Here is a 6,352-nt window from a genome sequence, read left to right as displayed (position 1 = left end):
TGATTTGTTGTTTAATTAGAGACACGACTTAAAATTATCATTTGATTTCTCGCTCAACAAATCAACAGTATGATAGTGCGATCAAAACAATAATTTTTAATTTTAGAAAAATAAAGAAGACAAAAGTTATAAGAACCAAAACCAAAACTACACATTACAAAAAATAAAAGATAATTAAATCTTTAAAATATTTGAAATTGTTTTTTTTTTAATTCTAACTCAACCTTTTGGATTTGATTCAAAATTATTGTAACCTGAGTAATTATTTCAAAATGAGGACAACAATCTTTTGTGGTAGTGGTTTCTGTATAAACTTTTGTTGTCTCAAATTTTTGTTGTTTTAGGAAAAATTTAGTGGCAAATTTCAAAGTGAGTCATTCTAATTCCCACATGCTAAACTAAAATTGAGTTAACTCAACTGATTTACTTATTGGTAGATTAGAAATTTTGTAATCCGACTTAATCTACCACAAGTTTATGCATTAGGCAGATTGACATGATTTCTTTTTTAGATTTATTTTATATATTTATTGTAGTACAATTAAAGTAGATTATCTTATCATCTATTTGTAATTGTACAATCAAAATGTTCACCTATTTTGTCACATATTAATATAAATATATAAGTGAAAATCAAATTGTCAACCTATAATATAAATGGCAAAATAAATAAATTACGCATTTAAAGCATTCAAACATTCTTTAACAATACTCTAATTTTTAAAACTATCTAATTGTCAACCTACATTACTAGTAGTAAATAGTTATAATAAAGAAATGATTAAAAGATGTGAAAGGGTTGTTGGTGGATTACATATATGTTAGCATACATAGACCCATGTTGTAGGCTCATTTGCTTGTGGCTTATAGGGTTAGCTTTGTGTGTATATATAACACACTTCTTCTAACATTTTATACATACTCAGTAATATACAATCTCATTCTTCTTATATTTCTTTGTTTTCTACATGTTATCAAGAGCCTGGTTCATAAATTTAATGATTAAGAATGAATTCTTGCATTAGTTCCTCTATCCTAAACCCTTGACCCTATGCTCTAAGTCTCTTTGGCAAATTTTATGATTGAGAAAGGATTCTTATTGTAGTTCCTTTTTCCTAAACCCTAAACCCTTACTTAGCCCTAAGCCTTAAGTCTCTTTCGAAAATTGTATGATTGAGAAAGGATTGTTGCAATAGTTTCTTTTTCCTAAACCCTTAACCCGAAGCCCTTAACCCTAAGTCCTAAGTCTCTTTCGCAAATTTTATAATTGAGAAGGGATTGTTGCAGTAGATCTCTTTCCTAAACCCTAAACCCTAAGCCTTTTTTGCAATTCAGTAGGCATTTCACTAGGTATTTGCAATCATATACTATTGAGATAATATTTTGTTTTGTTCGTTGCTTCTGCCGTGTAATAATCTAATATTGGGATCATATTATGTTTTGTTCGTTGCTTCCGTTGTGTGGTTCGCATTTCTGTTTTATATTCGATTTATTAGGACAACTCGTAAAGATCATCTCAGCCTGCATTTGGTGCTACAAGCACTCTTGCATTTGGTGCTACAAGCATTCTTGCATTTGGTGTTACAAGCACTCCTACATTTGGTGCTATAAGCACCCCTGCATTTGGTGCTACAAGCACCCTTGCATTTGGTGCAACCAACACTTCAACATTTTTTGTGCTTCAAGCACTCTTGCATTTGGTATTGGACTTTTGGAAATACTAGTATTAGCTCTATGTCTTGAATCAGTTCAAGAAATCAATAGTTGCAACCTCTATTGCACATTTATCTTCATTTCGTTGGTCTTCTTCTTTATTTTTTTACTTGTGGCATTCTCGTTTATGTGTCTGCATCTCATTTAAAATTTTTAGTGTCTATTGTAGTCTTAAGTACTTTTGACAATTATGATATTTCTAATTATAGTGGTTGTAAATTGACAAAAGTTTTTGATTTATGCTTTCGTTTATTTTTATTTGACAAACTCTCAATACATTTAGCCATAACATTGTGAGTTTGAGGGGGATGTTAGCATACATAGGCCTATGTTTTATGCCCATTTACTTGTGGCTTCTAGGGTTAGCTTTGTGTATATATATAACACACCTCTTGTAACATTTTATATATACTCACTAATATACAATCTCATTTTTCATATATTTCTTTGTTTTCTACAATATCAACATACCTACAACTTGACATAAACTAGTTTAACCTACAAACTAAGTAAGCTGGGTTCAAACAAATTATATTTTTTTCAACTTAACCCAACTCGAACCAATGATGACTTAGGTCAACTCATGGATTTGAACCATTTTGACACCTTTTAAGACATAGGCTACTACGACAAGAAAATTTGTATGAGTGCTTTTCAGCATTTATTAATGCTAATCATCACTAGAATACAATTTTAAAATATATTATATGCAATTTAGTAACCGGTCAAAATGAATCATCAACTTTGTCGTAATATATAAATTAGTCTACTTCAATTTCTAATCAACATAAAGATGAACTTAGAGTTTGTGGTGAATGATTTTATATTTAAATTAGTGTGTAGCTTGATTAGTTATTAGGAGATAGATAATTGCACTCTCTACAAGATCATAAAAATTTCATGCTATAAAGAAATAAAGGTAAACCAAAAGGGGAAGATAATGTAAACTCAAAAATACAAAAATGCATTTTGTTGCATTCAAGCAAGGAACATTTCTTACTTGTTCTTGATATGCAAAGTCTTATCACATCCGTAAACTACTACTCATTAGAGTTCATTCTTGACACTTCGAAGAAAGGTAACCTATGTATGAACTCATCAATTGATGGATCAAAATATAAAATAAACTACCTCTTTCCATGTATTGATAGACCAAAAGCATGCACTGATTGTGGAGGAAAAAGTCATGGAACTTTTAAAAGAGGATATTGTGGCCATTGCAATAGTCTTGGATGTATTAAACCTGAAATCTTATTACGAGAAAGGTAAATGATCACATGATTAGTCACACTATAAATGAATAAAGGTAAACCAAAATGACAAAGAAGTTGTTCATGTAAACTAGAAAAACAAAATGACCTAAATTGTTTGCATTTAATGAAGGATAAACTCTTACTTGTCTAAATATGCAAAACATTGTTACTTCCCTTAACTTTGGCTCACTAGACTTCATTCTTGAAAATTGGATGAAAGATGAAATATGTCTTGACTCATCACTTGATGGATGAAAATTTCATGGAAAGGCAAATTTAATGGAAATTTGAAACTAGAGAGTTTCTCAGTCACTTGCTGCATTGATGGTCTCAAGTTTGGTTTAGAGCACAAACATGATAATGCTACATTTATCACAAGACTTATATCTTCAGCATCCTTCTGAATAGGAAGAGGAAGACGTGAATCCAAGAGATCTTTCACCAACATATTTTGAGTGGTTGATTTTGATAAAGATGAGATTAGCTCTCCTGGATGTTTTCCCATTAATGTTTCCATAGTCACCACCCCAAAACTATAAACATCACATTTTTCTGTCACTCTGAATGTATAAGCAAGCTCTGTTGTTGACAAAGAAACAAACAAAGTTAACTCAACTTATCAAAATATATTATTACGCCATTTATAGAAAATATTGCGGTTTTTGTAATAGAAAATGACTTTCACCTGGGGCAATGTAGCCATAAGTCCCTACTACCAAGGTTTGATTTGAAGAATCAGGATCAAGGAGTCTAGCCGTGCCAAAGTCTGAGACACAAGCCTCTAATTGTGAGTTTAATAGAACATTACTACTTGTTACGTCTCGATGAACAATTGGTGTGGTACAATCATGATGCATGTAGGATAAAGCTTGTGCCATCCCTTTAATGACATTTACCCTCTTACTCCAATTCAGCTCCTTAGCTTCCACCTCATTATTCAAAATATAAAATAGACTACCTCTTTCCATGTATTGATATACCAGAAACATGCACCGGTTGTGGAGGCAAAAGCCATGAAGCTTTACGATATTTTTATGACGGATTTCTGTTAACATCTTCACCTCATTCCTAAAACTTTTGTCAAATGATGGGTTTTGAGATTCCACACGGTGGAGCTTTTTTAATGCAATAATATTTCCACTGGGTAGTTGTGCTCTATAAACACTGCCATATGCGCCTGTCCCAATACAGTTCTTGAGGTCAAAGTCTTGGGTTGCTTCAATGATATCCTCAAATGCAATTTTACCATCATAGTTCCATATAGAAAACAAGTCTCCATTCTTTGTTGCTATTCCTTCACACTTTTTCTTAGGCTTACATCTTGAGAAATATAATATTGAAAGGAGTAGTAAAAGATTGAAGAAAATGATAGGAAGGACAATTAACATGATTACAAGCTTACTTTTCCTAGTTTGAGGATTTGTTTGGTTGAGCAAGTGGCAGTATGTGAAATTGGGCATGCGGTGATCATTGATTAATGAATCTTCATGAAAAAAACAGTAGTTTGGTACCTCTGATACTGAGTCAAGATTTTGTGAGAAATCAAAGGAATTGTATGAAAGGTTTATGTATGATAGACTAGCAAGTTTCTTATGTACTTTACCTGAGAGATTATTATAACTGAGATCTAATCGACTAGGTTCAAAGCTCCATAATAATGGAATCTCACCAACAAGAAAATTATGACTAAGATTAAGGTCATTTACACAACCAAATTGAGAGGTTATGCTTCCATTAAATAAGTTATGGCTCAAATCAACTATTGTAGCATAGGGACATCTCATGGTTTCTAAAGGGATCCGACCACATAACTGATTTGACGAGAGATGTAAAGAGGACATTTTGTCCATTTGCAAAAGTTTTGGAGGTAATATTCCTGAAATCTTGTTATGAGAAAGTTGCAAAACTTCCAATTTGGACAAATTTCCTAATTCCTCTGGAATGTGACCTTCTATTTGGTTAGAATCAAGGAAGAGATGTTTCAAATTCCCCAACCGACCCAAAGTAGGAGGGATTGAACCACTGAGAGAATTATTTGAGAGATATAATCTTTGTAAACTTTTCAAATTTCCAAATTCTACTGGTATAACACCAATAATTTGGTTGGCTTGAAAAAAGAAGTTTGTCAAGCTTTCTAGTTGACCCAAATTAGGAGGAATTGAACCTGTGAGTAAATTATTGAAGAGAGATAATTCTTGTAATTTTGTCAAATTCCCGATTTCTGTTGGAATGCTACCTTCAAGACCGTTTGAATCAAGATAGAGAACGTACAAACTCTTCAAATTACCCAATGTAGAGGGGATTGAACCAACTAGAGAATTCCTAAAGAGAGATAAAACTTGCAATTGTGTCAAGTTGCCAAGTTGCGGTGGTATTGAACCTGCAGTTGGATGAGATGAAGAAGAAAGGGGTAGTTAGATTCTCCAATTGACAGAAGTTGTAAGAATGTTTGTATGTTACCTTCAAGTTTGTTTGAATCAAGATGAAGAGTTTTCAAATTCTTCAAATGACTAAATGTAGATGGGATTGAACCTGTTAGAAAATTATTAGAAAGAGATAGTGTCTGCAATGGTGTCAAGTTGGCAAGTTGGGGTGGTATTGAACCTGCAGTTAGATGATAGGAAGTAAGGGATAATGCAATCAATAGAATTGCAACAACTTACCTTGGAGATGATTGTTGGAGAGGTAAAGATAAGTAAGGTTTGTAAGTGTGGTTATCTCAGTGGGGATGATTCCTCTAAGACCCATTCCAGTTAGAGACAGAGAGACTAAATTGGGGAAGGCAGTGATGTTCAACTTCTGAATCCAAAGCAATTCTTTTGATGAAGGAATCTTCCATCTGTAAATAGCAGTAACAGTTCCAGCTTCATTGCAAGAGATACCCTCCCAATCACAATGGTCAGAGATATTACGGTAATCATTCCACCAACCAGTGTTGAGCAAAGCCTGTCGTTCCTGATTGATGGAAGAAGGAGGGATGGTGGGAGATGCTAGCTCAGGCATCATACAGAAGGCCATAAGCACCAAACTGCAAACACACTTTCTCATAATTGATTCATTCATATTCAAATATATATTTCTTATAATGCAATCGCCATTTGGTTGGAATGCATATATATATCAGTGCCCATTCCAAACGTCCTTTCAAAATTCTTCTTAACCTTTTTCAAAGTCCAAAGACGCGGTTTTTCCACAATAATTATGATAGGATTGGTGGAAGAGGGTCCCTATCTGTGGAAAGATACAGAAAATGTGTGGTGTGCATTGCATGTGGAATCTCTATGAGAAAGAGCAGTGTTGACTCATACACTTTTTGCCCCTTCCAGCAAGTTCATTCCATACCTTCATCAACACGTTGCTCCTAAATTGTTTTCATTTTTTATTTT

At 33.3% G+C, this 6,352-nt stretch overlaps 1 pseudogene across 1 annotated transcript; it reads right to left on the bottom strand.

The window, feature by feature from the left end:
- Positions 1-2,597: 2,597 nt before the first annotated feature.
- LOC114166348 (uncharacterized) lies at positions 2,598-6,061 on the bottom strand (annotated as a pseudogene). The gene is made up of 4 exons (XR_014985196.1): positions 5,630-6,061; positions 5,427-5,570; positions 3,652-5,346; positions 2,598-3,545 (listed from the first exon to the last, which is right to left on the bottom strand). The product of XR_014985196.1 is annotated as an uncharacterized LOC114166348 (transcript).
- Positions 6,062-6,352: the final 291 nt, after the last annotated feature.

The sequence above is a fragment of the Vigna unguiculata genome, chromosome 10, assembly GCF_037176805.1.
Source record: "Vigna unguiculata cultivar grain cowpea cultivar isolate G323 ecotype 2 chromosome 10, ASM3717680v1, whole genome shotgun sequence".
Classification (NCBI taxonomy): domain Eukaryota; kingdom Viridiplantae; phylum Streptophyta; class Magnoliopsida; order Fabales; family Fabaceae; genus Vigna; species Vigna unguiculata.
The sequence above is the reverse complement of the archived record's forward strand: the minus strand, read 5'-3'. Positions and strand labels throughout refer to the sequence as shown.